General features: G+C 42.1%; 1 pseudogene; it reads right to left on the minus strand.

Moving 5' to 3' along the window:
* The window catches only part of LOC109744427 (zealexin A1 synthase-like), a 61,094-nt pseudogene extending 45,862 nt beyond the window's left edge, over window positions 1-15,232 (minus strand).
* Window positions 15,233-15,927: the final 695 nt, after the last annotated feature.

Here is a 15,927-nt window from a genome sequence, read left to right on the forward strand (position 1 = left end):
ACGAAAAGCCCATTTTCTGTCATGATTTTTTGTCATAGAAGTAGGAGCCCACCACATCTATGATGATACCGGGTTTTGTCACAATTATCGTCATAGAAGTGTCATATGTATGACAGAAAAAAAATTTCGTTCGGCCCAAAATGTCACGGATGTGTCTTTTTTTTGTAGTGTATCTAAGTGACTCAATCAAACAAGAAATAGAAAGAAAAAGAAAAAGACAAAAGAAAATACTTACAAGAGTCTTAGAGTATTTAGATGTGTAATAGTTGCTTCAGCAAAACTGTTCGGACATACATCAGCACACTTACTCGGATGACGGATTTGATGGCTCCCATGGTGAGGGGCACCTCGAGGTCATCTTTCTTCTGCAACCTTAGGAGCACGCCCACCATGTCCTCTTCCATGTCGCCTGCTTTCGGCGACCTACGCTCCTGGTGCTGCCTAATGAGGCAATCCATCAGCTCGAACATCTTGCGGGTGTTCACCTCTGCCCGGCGCACGGTGCCGCTCACGAGGCTCATGATCCCCCATAGCGGGAACAGGTCGCTGACGTTGAACCCGGCAGCGATATTTAGCACCTTGGCGAGTACCTCCAAGACCTCATCGCCCCGATCGAACCAGTCACCAATCATGATGCGGAACACCGAAACGGTCATGAGAGCGGTTATCCGCTCACCGGCGTCCATGACTTTGCCCGTCGGAGACGCGGCGATGGCGGCGACGAGGCGGCTGACTTCCTCCTCCCGGACGCGGCGGAACAAACGCACTCGCCCGGCGCTGAGCAGCTGGAGGATTGATAACCCACAAGTATAGGGGATCAATTGTAGCCTCTTTCGATAAGTAAGAGTGTCGAACCCAACGAGGATCTAAAGGTAGAACAAATATTCCCTCAAGTTCTATCGACCACCGATACAACTCTATGCACGCTTGACGTTCGCTTTACCTAGAACAAGTATAAAACTAGAAGTACTTTGTAGGTGTAACGGGATAGGTTTGCAAGAATATAAAGAGCACGTACATAAAAAGTAGGGGCTGTTTAGGTAAAGAAGCAATAAAGTTAGTATAGCGAGTGTGGAAAAGTGGTGGTAAGAGTTGTGAAATTGTCCCTAAGCAATTGACTACGTTACTAGACCGATAGCAAGTTTTATGTGGGAGAGGCCACTTCTAGCTTGTCATCCCTGACTTGGAATTCTATGCACTTATGATTGGAACTATTAGCAAGCATCCGCAACTACTAACGTTCATTAAGGTAAAACCCAACCATAGCATTAAGATATATTGGTCCCCCTTCAATCCCGTATGCATCAATTTCTATGCTAGGTTGAACCTTCTGTCACTCTTGCCCTCCAATACATAGTCCTATCAACATACAACTAACCCTATGGTGTGATCCACTTGCGCGCTCATATGATGGGCACCAACGGACAGCAACATAACCACAAGCAAATTAAACCAATCATAGCAATTCACCAATTACCGATAGGACAATGAAAATCAACTCAGACATCATAGGATGGCAACACATCATTGGATAATAATCTGAAGCATAAAGCACCATGTTCAAGTAGAGGGTACATCGGGTTGCGGGAGAGTGAACCGCTATAGATACATGGGGGAAGGTGATGAAGTTGTTGGTGAAGATGACGAAGGTGTTGGTGTAGATCTCCGTCGCACGATGATGGCCCCGGCGGTGTTCCGGCGCTACCGGGAGAGAGGGGGAGAGATCCCCCCTTCTTCTTCTTCTTCTTCTTCTTCTTCTTCCTTGACCTTCTCCCTAGATGGGAGAAGGGTTTCCCCTCTGGTCCTTGGATTCCATGGCATGGGAGGGGCGAGAGCCCCTCCGAGATTGGATCTGTCTCTCTATCTCTCTCTGTTTCTACGTTCTCAGATCTGGCCTTTCACCATTTCTTATATTCCCGGAGATCCGTAACTCCGATTGGGTTGAAATTTGGACACGATTTTTATCCGGATATTGGCTTTCTTGCGGCGAAAGAAATGCACCAACCGCCTTACGGGGTGGACACGAGGGTCAGGGGCGCGCCCACCCCCTGGGGCGCGTCCCCCTACCTCGTGGCCCCCCGGGCATCGTCTCGCGTTGATTCTTCTTCCCAAAAATCACATATATTCCAAAAAAAATCTCCGTCAGTTTTTATCCTGTTTGGACTCCGTTTGATATGGATTTTCTGCGAAACAAAAAACATGCATCAAACAGGAACTGGCACTGGGCACTGGATCAATATGTTAGTCCCAAAAATAGTATAAAAAGTTGCCAAAAGTATGTAAAAGTTGTAGAATATTGGCATGGAACAATCAAAAATTATAGATACGACGGAGACGTATCAGCATCCCCAAGCTTAATTCCTGCTCGTCCTCGAGTAGGTAAATGTTAAAAAATATAATTTTGATGTGGAATGCTACCTAGCGTAATCTTGATCACATAATCTAATCATGGCATGAATATTAAGACACGAGTGATTCAAAGCAATAGTCTATCATTTGACATTAAGGCAATAATACTTCAAGCATACTAATAAAGCAATCATGTCTGTTCAAAATAACATGGCCAAAGAAAGTTATCCCTACAAAATCATATAGTCTGGCTATGCTCCATCTTCACCACACAAAATATTCAAATCATGCACAACCCCGATGACAAGCCAAGCAATTGTTTCATACTTTTGACGTTCTCAAACCTTTTCAACTTTCACGCAATACATGAGCGTGAGCCATGGATATAGCACTATAGGTGGAATAGAATATGATGGTGGAGGTTGTGTGGAGAAGACAAAAAGGAAGAAATCCTCACATCGATGAGGCTAATCAATGGGCTATGGAGATGCCCATCAAATGATTTCAACGCGAGGAGTAGGGATTGCCATGCAACAGATGCACTAGAGCTATAAGTGTATGAAAGCTCAAACTGAAACTAAGTGGGTGTGCATCCAACTTGCTTGCTCATGAAGACCTAGGGCATTTGAGGAAGCCCATCGTTGGAATATACCAGCCAAGTTCTATAATGAAAATTCCCACTGGTATATGAAAGTGATAACTCAAGAGACTCTCTATATGAAGAACATGGTGCTACTCTGAAGCACAAGTGTGGTAAAAGGATAGTAACATTGTCCCTTCTCTCTTTTCTCTTTTTTTTTAGTTTTTTCTCTTTTTTTGTAGGCTTCTTTGGCCACTTTTATTTTGATAACCTCACATGGGACAATGTTCTAATAATTATCATCACACTTTTATTTACTTACAACTCAATATTACAACTCGATACTAGAACAAAATATGACTCTATATGAATGCCTCTGGCAGTGTACCAGGATGTGCAATGATCTAGCATAGCAAAGATATCAAAAAACGGACAAGCCATGAAAACATCATGCTAGCTATCTTACGATCATGCAAAGCAATATGACAATGAATGCTCAAGTCATTCATATGATGATGATGGAAGTTGCATGGCAATATATCTCGGAATGGCTATGGAAATGCCATAATAGGTAGGTATGGTGGCTGTTTTGAGGAAGATATAAGGAGGCTTATGTGTGATAGAGCATATCGTATCACGGGGTTTGGATGCACCGGCAAAGTTTGCACCAACTCTCGAGGTGAGAAAGGGCAATGCATGGTACCGAAGAGGCTAGCAATGATGGAAGGGTGAGAGTGCGTATAATGCATGGACTCAACATAGTCATAAAGAACTCACATACTTATTGCAAAAATCTATTAGTCATCGAAAAAAGGACTACGCGCATGCTCCTAGGGGGATAGATTGGTAGGAAAAGACCATCGCTCGTCCCCGACCGCCACTCATAAGGAAGACAATCAATAAATACCTCATGCTCCAACTTCGTTACATAATGGTTCACCATACGTGCATGCTACGGGAATCACAAACTTCAACACAAGTTTTTCTACAATCCACAACTACCCACTAGCATGACTCTAATATCACCATCTTTATATCGCAAAACTATTGCAAGGAATCAAACATATCATATTCAGTGATCTACAAGTTTTATGTAGGATTTTATGACTAACCATGTGAATGACCAGTTCCTGTCAACTCTCTAAATAGATATAAGTGAAGCAAGAGAGCTTAATTCTTTCTACAAAAGATATGCCCACGCTCTAACAAATATAAGTGAAGCAAAAGAGCATTCTACAAATGGCGGTTTTCTATGTGAAGAGAAATAGGCAATCCAAACTTCAAATGATATAAGTGAAGCACATGAAGCATTCTATAAAGCCATACTCAAAAGATATAAGTGAAGTGCAAAGAGCATTCTATAAATCAACCATGGACTATCTCATACCAGCATGGTGCATAAAATAAAAGTGAAACTAAATGCAAAAGACGCTCCAAGATTTGCACATATCGTATGAACGAAACGAATCCGAAAACATACCGATACTTGTTGAAGAAAGATGGGATGCCTTCTGGGGCATCCCCAAGCTTAGACGCTTGAGTCTCCTTGAATATTTACTTGGGGTGCCTTGGGCATCCCCAAGCTTGAGCTCTTGCCTCTCCTCCTTCTCCTCACATCGAGACCTCCTCGATCTCACTTCATCCACACAAAACTCAACAGAAAACTCGGTAAGATCCGTTAGTATAATAATGCAAATTACTACTCTAAGTATTGTTGCAAACCAATTCATATTTTGTTTTTGCATCATAGCTACCGTAATATAACTTTTCCATGGCTTAATCCACTGATAGAAATCGATAGTTTCATCAAAACAAGCAAACTATGCATCAAAAACAGAATCTGTTTTAAACAGGACAGTCTGTAATAATCTGAACATTCACAATACCTCTGGTGCTCCAAAAGTTTTGCCAAAATTAGGAAAAATAAACAATTTGTATAGAAAGACAGTGCAAAAAATTTCAGAACCGTTTGACGTTCCAGTAAAAAAAATGTAAAATCGCGCAGTACAGCCAAAGTTTTTGTCCTGCACTGCACAAACCAACAAGTAGTCTAAAACATCCTAAAGGAAAACCTCGGCACATTATTTTTATTTTTAAACTTTATAAAAGCACACAACAGAAATAAATGATTCTCTAAAACTTCTGGGTTGTCTCCTTGGCAGCGCTTTCTTTAAAGCCATTGAGCTAGGCATATAGCTCAAGTAATGGATCCACCCGGATCCCAAGGTATATCAAAGCCAATTTTAATTGGCAATGATTTGTAATTTAGTAGTGAGCAAAAAGTAACAGATATCATGTAATGACGAATTCTAACTCTCTTCCTATGCATTGGCATATCATAGAAGAGCAATTCATGCACACATAGTAAAGGCCAATGCATAGTATAAACAGTTTCTTGCAATTTTATCATGTGGGAAACATAGAGAGGTGGATATATAGTTCATCTCTAATAATAATTGCAAGTAGGAGCAGCAAGCACATGCATATTATATTCATCAAAATCATCATGTGCAACGGTAAAAGGCAACCCATCAATATAATCCTTAATAAGGGCAAACTTCTCCAATATAGTGTAGTCGGGAGAATTCAAAAAGATAATAGGACAATCATGTGTGGGTGCAATAGCAACAATTTCATGTTTAACATAAGGAACTATAGCAAGTTCATCTCCATAAGCATAATTCATATTGGCATCTTGGCCACAAGCATAGCAAGCATCATCAAAAAGGGATATTTCAAAAGAATCAATGGGATCATAACAATCATCATAGCATTCATCCTTCGGTAAGCACGAAGGGAAATTAAACAATGTATGAGTTGAAGAGTTACTCTCATTAGAAGGTGGGCACGGGTGATCAATCTGATCTTCCTTGTTTTGTTCTTCGCTCTCCTCGTCATCTTTTTCATCCAATGAGCTCACAGTTTCATCAATTTCTTCTTCCATAGATTCCTGCAAAATATTAGTCTCTTCTTGGACAGTGGAGGAGTCCTCAATATATGGTTTAACATAGGCATTAGAAGCATAATTATCATAACAATATTCAAGTATGGCAAAATTTTCAGATTTGTAAAGAGTAGCATCATACTTTTCAATCAAAGAAGCAATTTCATAAGCACCCTTAAAAGCAACAAATTTTTCAATTTGTTGAACATCATAGTAATTATAAACACCCTTAGCATACGAAGATACGATTCCATTATCACTAAACTCACATTGGTAGGGAAGGTGTTTCTTAGGGTTTTCAGAACAACAAGTAACATCATATATTTCACATAAATTCCAAGCATCGCATTGCAAACGATGAATTTGATCCAGTAAAAGTTTCCCTTTTTGAGATAAGTGGTGTCGCACATAACAAGCATGCTCATCTAAAGATTTGCCCTCAACTAAGCTAGTTGGGGTTTCAGCACGAGCACAAAGGGATCGAAGATGATCCAAGTAAAAATCTTCAGGAGTGTGATAGATTTTGAGTGGTTCTTCAACCATTAGTTCAGTAGGTACAACTAATTTTTTGGTATTTTGTGTTTCCTACCCATAACTAAAGATAGAAAACAACTAAGAACAGCAAATAAAAACTACTTAGTGATAAAGCAAACAAGCACACACGAGAATATTCACCCCACGCTATAACTCCCCGGCAACGGCGCCAGAAAAAGGTCTTGATAACCCACAAGTATAGGGGATCAATTGTAGCCTCTTTCGATAAGTAAGAGTGTCGAACCCAACGAGGAGCTAAAGGTAGAACAAATATTCCCTCAAGTTTTATCGACCACCGATACAACTCTACGCACGCTTGACGTTCGCTTTACCTAGAACAAGTATAAAACTAGAAGTACTTTGTAGATGTAACGGGATAGGTTTGCAAGAATATAAAGAGCACGTAAATAAAAAGTAGGGGCTGTTTAGGTAAAAAAGCAATAAAGTTAGTATAGCGAGTGTGGAAAAGTGGTGGTAAGAGTTGTGAAATTGTCCCTAAGCAATTGACTACGTTACTAGACCGATAGCAAGTTTTATGTGGGAGAGGCCACTTCTAGCATGTCATCCCTGACTTGGAATTCTATGCACTTATGATTCGAACTATTAGCAAGCATCCGCAACTACTAACGTTCATTAAGGTAAAACCCAACCATAGCATTAAGATATATTGGTCCCCCTTCAATCCCGTATGCATCAATTTCTATGCTAGAATGAAGCTTCTGTCACTCTTGCCCTCCAATACATAGTCCTATCAACATACAACTAACCTTATGGTGTGATCCACACGCACGCTCATATGATGGGCACCAAAGGACAACAACATAACCACAAGCAAATTAAACCAATCATAGCAATTCACCAATTACCGATAGGACAACGAAAATCTACTCAGACATCATAGGATGGCAACACATCATTGGATAATAATATGAAGCATAAAGCACCATGTTCAAGTAGAGGGTACATCAGGTTGCGGGAGAGTGGACCGCTGTACATACATGGGGGAAGGTGATGAAGATGTTGGTGAAGATGTCGGAGGTGTTGGTGTAGATCGCCGTCACACGATGATGGCCCCGGCGGTGTTCCGGCGCCACCGGGAGAGAGGGGGAGAGAGCCCCCCTTCTTCTTCTTCTTCTTCTTCTTCCTTGACCTTCTCCCTAGATGGGAGAAGGGTTTCCCATCTGGTCCTTGGCTTCCATGGCATGGGAGGGGCGAGAGCCCCTCCGAGATTGGATTTGTCTCTCTGTCTCTCTCTGTTTCTGCGTTCTCAGATCCGGCCTTTCACCGTTTCTTATATTCCCGGAGATCTGTAACTCCGATTGGGTTGAAATTTGGACACGATTGTTATCCGGATATTGGCTTTCTTGCGGCGAAAGAAGGGCACCAACTGCCTTACGGGGTGGCCACGAGGGTCAGGGGCCGCCCACCCCCTGGGGCGCGTCCCCCTGCCTCCTGCCCCCCTCGGGCATCGTCTCGTGTTGATTCTTCTTCCCAAAAATCACATATATTCCAAAAAAAATCTCCGTCAGTTTTTATCCTGTTTGGACTCCGTTTGATATGGATTTTCTGTGAAACAAAAAACATGCAACAAACAGGAACTGGCACTGGGCACTGGATCAATATGTTAGTCCCAAAAATAGTATAAAAAGTTGCCAAAAGTATGTAAAAGTTGTAGAATATTGGCATGGAACAATCAAAAATTATAGATACGACGAAGACGTATCAAGGATGCATATCTTGCGGAGCTGCCGCCACAGCGCGCCGTACCGGGCGAACCCCAGACCCGGCGCTGGGTCTCCATGGCCGGGTGGCGAAACTGAGGTCGTGGGTCTTGGTGATCTCCTGGGCGGCATCGGGGGACGATGCGACCACGAGGGGGACCTCGCCGAGCTACTGGTACATGAGGGGCGCGTCGAGCCGGCGCGCGAGGTCAGTCATGGCGCGGTACACGAGTGATACGTCTCCAACGTATCTATAATTTTTTATTGTTCCATGCTATATTATATTCTGTTTTGGAGATTATTGGGCTTTATTATGCACTTTTATATTATTTTTGGGACTAACCTATTAACCGGAGGCCCAGCCCAGAATTGTTGTTTTTTGCCTATTTTAGAGTTTCGCAGAAAAAGAATATCAAACGGAGTCCAAACAGAATGAAACCTTCGAGAAAGTGATTTTCGGAACGAACGTGATCCAGAGGACTTGGACCCTACGTCAAGACATCAACCAGGAGGGCACGAGGTAGGGGGCGCGCCTACCCCCCAGGGCGCGCCCTCCACCCTCGTGGGCCCCACGTTGCTCCACCGACATACTCCTTCCTCCTATATATACCTACGTAGCCCCAAACCACCAGATACGGAGCCGAAACCTAATTCCACCGCCGCAACCTTCTGTACCCGTGAGATCCCATCTTGGGGCCTTTTCCGGAGCTCCGCCGCAGGGGGCATCGATCACGGAGGGCTTCTACATCAACACCATAGCCTCTCTGATGATGTGTGAGTAGTTTACCTCAGACCTTCGGGTCCATAGTTATTAGCTAGATGGCTTCTTCTCTCTTTTTGGATCTCAATACAATGTTCTCCCCCTCTCTTGTGGAGATCTATTCGATGTAATCTTCTTTTGCGGTGTGTTTGTTGAGATCGATGAATTGTGGGTTTATGATCAAGTTTATCTATGAACAATATTTGATTCTCCTCTGAATTCTTTTATGTATGATTGGTTATCTTTGCAAGTCTCTTCGAATTATCAGTTTGGTTTGGCCTACTAGATTGATCTTTCTTACAATGGGAGAAGTGCTTAGCTTTGGGTTCAATCTTGCGGTGTCCTTTACCAGTGACAGTAGGGGCAGCAAGGCACGTATTGTATTGTTGCCATCGAGGATAACAAGATGGGGTTTATATCATATTGCATGAGTTTATCCCTCTACATCATGTCATCTTGCTTAAAGCGTTACTCTGTTCTTATGAACTTAATACTCTAGATGCATGCTGGATAGCGGTCGATGTGTGGAGTAATAGTAGTAGATGCAGGCAGGAGTCGGTCTACTTGTCTTGGACGTGATGCCTATATACATGATCATACCTAGATATTCTCATAACTATGCTCAATTCTGTCAATTGCTCAACAGTAATTTGTTCACCCACCATAGTACTTATGCTCTCGAGAGAAGCCACTAGTGAAACCTATGGCCCCCGGGTCTATTTTCGATCATATTAATCTTCCAACACTTAGTTATTTTTATTGCCTTTTATTGTACTTTGCATCTTTATCATAAAAATACCAAAAATATTATCTTATCATATCTATCAGATCTCACTCTCGTAAGTGACCGTGTAGGGATTGACAACCCCTTATCGCGTTGGTTGCGAGGATTTATTTGTTTGTGTAGGTGCGAGGGACTCGTGCGTGGCCTCCTACTGGATTGATACCTTGCTTCTCAAAAACTGAGGGAAATACTTACGCTACTTTGCTGCATCACCCTTTCCTCTTCAAGGGAAAACCAATGCAGTGCTCAAGAGGTAGCAAGAAGGATTTCTGGCGCCGTTGCCGGGGAGTCTACGCAAAAGTCAACATACCAAGTACCCATCACAAACCCTTATCTCCCGCATTACATTATTTTCCATTTGCCTCTCGTTTTCCTCTCCCCCACTTCACCCTTGTCGTTTTATTCGCCCTCTCTTTTTCTGTTCGCCTCTTTTCCGTTTGCTTGTCGTTATGGCCAGTCCTCTATCTACTGCGTTGTCTCCTGAGTTTGAAGTTTTTCACTTCAAACAAAGACAAGGAGAAAAATTAAAACATGCTTGGTTTAGAATGATGGAGTCTTATCGTAATTGTACCTTTGAAGTGAACCTTAGAATTCTGCTTCGCAATTTTTATGTTGGACTGAATATGTCTCATAGACAACTCTTGGATTGCGTTGCCAAAGGCAATTTGATTGAAATTGATCCCAGTATTGCGCATGAAGTGATAGAGCGTATAGTGGCAAAACTACCTCAACAAAAGGGGCCTCATCATACCCAGGAAGAAACGCAAGTTTTTGAGAAAATTTGCGAAGTTACGAAAATTTTACAAAAATCTCTTGAACCTCTTAAGGGTATTAGTGGAAATCTTCACCGCATGAATATGTTGATTACTCTTTGCAATAAGCGGTTGGATTCTCTAGATCTGAAAATATCGGAATATGGGGGAAGCGTAAAGAACCTCCCGGATTCGAGCATAACTCCGCTAAAAAATTAAAAACCCAAGATGGCAATACCTAGACCTATCCTTGCTATTATGCCTAGCTAGGGGCGTTAAACGATAGCGCTTGTTGGGAGGCAACCCAATTTTATTTTTAGTTTTTTGCTTTTTGCTTCTATTTAGGAATAAATCTTTGATCTAGCCTATGGTTAGATGTCTTTTTATGTTTTGATTAGTGTTTGTGCCAAGTTTAACCTATAGGATCTTCTTGGATGATAGTTATTTGATCTTGCTGAAAATTCAAGAAACTTTCTGTTCACGAAAATAATTATTAAAAATCACCAGAACGTGATAAAATATTGGTTCCAATTGCTGCTGATCAATAAACAAATTGTCTAGGTCGTCCTATTTTGGTAGATTTTTTGGAGTTCCAGAAGTTTGCGTTAGTTACAGATTACTACAGACTGTTCTGTTTTTGACAGATTCTGTTTTTTCGTGTGTTGTTTGCTTATTTGGATGAATCTATGGCTAGTAAAATAGTTTATAAACCATAGAGAAGTTGGAATACAGTAGGTTTAACACCAATATAAATAAATAATGAGTTAATTACAGTACCTTGAAGTGGTCTTTTGTTTTTTTTCGCTAACGGAGCTCACGAGATTTTCTGCTGAGTTTTGTGTTGTGAAGTTTTCAAGTTTTGGGTGAAAGATTTGATAGATTATGGAACAAAGAGTGGCAAGAGCCTAAGCTTGGGGATGCACATGGCACCCCAAGATAATCTAAGGACACCTAAAAGCCAAAGCTTGGGGATGCCCCGGAAGGCATCCCCTCTTTCGTCTACTTCCATCGGTAACTTTACTTGGAGCTATATTTTTATTCACCACATGATATGTGTTTTGCTTGGAGCGTCTTGTATGATTTGAGTCTTTGATTTTTAGTTTACCACAATCATCTTTGCTGTACACACCTTTTGAGAGAGACACACGTGATTCGGAAATTATTAGAATATTCTATGTGCTTCACTTATATCTTTTGAGTTATATAGTTTTTGCTCTAGTACTTCACTTATATCTTTTAGAGCACGGTGGTGGTTTTGTTTTATAGAAACTATTATTCTCTCATGCTTCACTTAGATTATTTTGAGAGTCTTAAACAGCATGGTAATTTGCTTAAATAATCCTAATATGCTAGGTATTCAAGACTAGTAAAAACTTTCTTATGAGTGTGTTGAATACTAAGAGAAGTTTGATGCTTGATGATTGTTTTGAGACATGGAGGTAGTGATATCAAAGTTGTGCTAGTTTAGTAGTTGTGAATTTGATAAATACTTGTGTTGAAGTTTGCAAGTCCTGTAGCATGCACGTATGGTCAACGTTATGTAACAAATTTGAAACATGAGGTGTTCTTTGATTGTCCTCCTTATGAGTGGCGGTCGGGGACGAGCGATGGTCTTTTCCTACCAATCTATCCCCCTAGGAGCATGTGCATAGTGCTTGGTTTTTGATGACTTGTAGATTTTTGCAATAAGTATGTGAGTTCTTTATGACTAATGATGAGTCCATGGATTATACGCACTCTCACGTTTCCATCATTGCTAGCCTCTTCGGTACCGTGCATTGCCCTTTCTCACATTGAGAATTGGTGCAAACTTCGCTGGTGCATCCAAACCCCGTGATATGATACGCTCTTTCACACATAAACCTCCTTATATCTTCCTCAAAACAGCCACCATACCTACCTATTATGGCATTTCCATAGCCATTCCGAGATATATTGCCATGCAACTTTCCACCGTTCCGTTTATCATGACACGTTCATCATTGTCATATTTCTTTGCATGATCATGTAGTTGACATAGTATTTGTGGCAAAGCCACCATTCATAATTCTTTCATACATGTCACTCTTGGTTCATTGCATATCCCGGTACACCGCCGGAGGCATTCATATTGAGTCATACTTTGTTCTAGTATCGAGTTGTAATCATTGAGTTGTAAATAAATAGAAGTGTGATGATCATCATTTTCTAGAGCATTGTCCCAAGTGAGAAAAAAAAGGAGAGAAAGGCCATAAAAAAAGAAGAAGGCCCAAAAAATGAGAGGAAAAGAGAGAAGGGACAATGCTACTATCCTTTTTACCACACTTGTGCTTCAAAGTAGCACCATAATCTTCATGATAGAGAGTCTCTTGTCTTGTCACTTTCATATACTAGTGGGAATTTTTCATTATATAACTTGGCTTGTATATTCCAACAATGGGCTTCCTCAAGTGCCCTAGGTCTTCGTGAGCAAGCAAGTTGGATGCACACCCACTTAGTTTCTTTTGTTGAGCTTTCATATATTTATAGCTCTAGTGCATCCGTTGCATGGCAATCCCTACTCCTTGCATTAACATCAATCGATGGGCATATCCATAGATCATTGATTAGCCTCGTTGATGTGAGACTTTCTCCCTTTTTGTGTTCTCCACATAACCCCCATCATTATATTCTATTCCACCCATAGTGTTATATCCATGGCTCACGCTCATGTATTGCGTGAAAGTTGAAAAGGTTTGAGATTACTAAAGTATGAAACGATTGCTTGGCTTGTCATCGGGGTTGTGCATGATGAGAGCATTCTTGTGTGACGAAAATGGAGCATGACTAAACTATATGATTTTGTAGGGATGAACTTTCTTTGGCCATGTTATTTTGAGAGGACATAATTGCTTAGTTAGTATGCTTGAAGTATTATTATTTTTATGTCAATATTGAAATTTTATCTTGAATCTTTCGGATCTGAATATTCATACCACAATTAAGAAGAATTACATTGAAATTATGCCAAGTAGCATTCCACATCAAAAATTCTGTTTTTATCATTTACCTACTCGAGGACGAGCAGGAATTAAGCTTGGGGATGCTTGATACGTCTCCAACGTATCTGTAATTTTTGATTGCTCCATGCTATATTATATTCTGTTTTGGACATTATTGGGCTTTATTATACACTTTTATATTATTTTTGGGACTAACCTATTAACCGGAGGCCCAGCCCAGAATTGCTGTTTTTTGCCTATTTCAGAGTTTCGCAGAAAAAGAATATCAAACGGAGTCCAAACGGAATGAAACCTTCGGGAACGTGATTTTCGGAACGAACGTGATCCAGAGGACTTGGACCCTACGTCAAGACATCAACCAGGAGGGCACGAGGTAGGGGGCGCGCCTACCCCCCAGGGCGCGCCCTCCACCCTCGTGGGCCCCACGTTGCTCCACCGACGTACTCCTTCCTCCTATATATACCTACGTACCCCCAAACCACCAGATACGGAGCCAAAAACCTAATTCCACTGCCGCAAGCTTCTGTACCCGTGAGATCCCATCTTGGGGCCTTTTCCGGAGCTCTGCCGGAGGGGGCATCGATCACGGAGGGCTTCTACATCAACACCATAGCCTCTCCGATGATGTGTGAGTAGTTTACCTCAGACCTTCAGGTCCATAGTTATTAGCTAGATGGCTTCTTCTCTCTTTTTGGATCTCAATACAATGTTCTCCCCCTCTCTTGTGGAGATCTATTCGATGTAATCTTCTTTTGCGGTGTGTTTGTTGAGACCGATGAATTGTGGGTTTATGATCAAGTTTGTCTATGAACAATATTTGATTCTCCTCTGAATTATTTTATGTATGATTGGTTATCTTTGCAAGTCTCTTTGAATTATCAGTTTGGTTTGGCCTACTAGATTGATCTTTCTTGCAATGGGAGAAGGGATTAGCTTTGGGTTCAATCTTGTGGTGTCCTTTCCCAGTGACAGTAGGGGCAGCAAGGCACGTATTGTATTGTTGCCATCGAGGATAATAAGATGGGGTTTATATCATATTGCATGAGTTTATCCCTCTACATCATGTCATCTTGCTTAAAGCGTTACTCTGTTCTTATGAACTTAATACTCTAGATGCATGCTGGATAGCGGTCGATGTGTGGAGTAATAGTAGTAGATGCAGGCAGGAGTCGGTCTACTTGTCTTGGACGTGATGCCTATATACATGATCATACCTAGATATTCTCATAACTATGGTCAATTCTGTCAATTGCTCAACAGTAATTTGTTCACCCACCGTAATACTTATGCTCTCAAGAGAAGCCACTAGTGAAACCTATGGCCCCTGGGTCTATTTTCCATCATATTAATCTTCCAACACTTTATTATTTTCATTGCCTTTTATTTTACTTTGCATCTTTATCATAAAAATACCAAAAATATTATCTTATCATATCTATCTGATCTCACTCTCGTAAGTGACCGTGTAGGGATTGACAACCCCTTATCGCGTTGGTTGCGAGGATTTATTTGTTTGTGTAGGTGCGAGGGACTCGTGGGTGGCCTCCTACTGGATTGATACCTTGGTTCTCAAAAACTAAGGGAAATACTTACGCTACTTTGCTGCATCACCCTTTCCTCTTTAAGGGAAAACCAACGCAGTGCTCAAGAGGTAGCAACGAGCGGCCCGCGGATGATGACCTGGTGGAAATTGCCAACGACTGGCAGCCGCCAGGGGCTGGATGGAAGGCTCGATCCGCCGGTGTCGCCGCGCTTCCTCAACTTGAGGAACAGACAAGGTAGCAGGAGAGCAAAGAAGACAAAGAACCAGGAGGCGACTTGCCCCATGTCAGGAACCTGACCTTGGGCAACGCCAGTGACTTTAGTCCCACCTCGGATATGGGAGGAGGCTAGGACCTCCTTACAAGGGAGAGTGTCACACTCCCTTCAGACCGGTCTTTTGGGATGTAGTGGGCTCTCCGCTTGTAGTGGAGTGTCCGATGTGCACCGGAAACGTCCGAACATATGCCGATGGACCGGGAGCTGGGCCCGGGTTGCTAACAAGTGGTAAGCCGGTCTCTTAGGATGTAGTGGGCTCTCCACTTGTAGTGGAGTGTCCAATGTGCTCCGGAAACGTCCGAACATATGCCGATGGACCGGGAGCTGGGTTTGGGTTGCTAACACCCCACTATGGCCATTGTGCGCGCGCGTCAAGAGCTTGAGCTATGGATCGATGGCCGATGGATGCACACCAAGTACATCGCCCAGGCTTAGATTATAAGGAGCGTGGACGATGTGTGTAAGTGAGATTCAGAGGATCTCCAACAGGCGTATAAAAGTTTCGCGCGCTAAAATAGTTTTAGCGCGCCACTATAGCGCTAAAAGTGCCGGACCTAACATTGGTTTAGCAGATGCCCAAAAACGCGCGTCCAAAAAACACGCAGTGCAAATTTTGAAGGGCGCGTAATCCGGCGCCCCAAATTTGCAGCTTCTGGTAGCGCTTTTTAGCGCGTGCCCAATCCTTTTTTGCACGTGCACTATCT

The sequence above is a fragment of the Aegilops tauschii genome, chromosome 3, assembly GCF_002575655.3.
Source record: "Aegilops tauschii subsp. strangulata cultivar AL8/78 chromosome 3, Aet v6.0, whole genome shotgun sequence".
NCBI classification, from domain to species: domain Eukaryota; kingdom Viridiplantae; phylum Streptophyta; class Magnoliopsida; order Poales; family Poaceae; genus Aegilops; species Aegilops tauschii.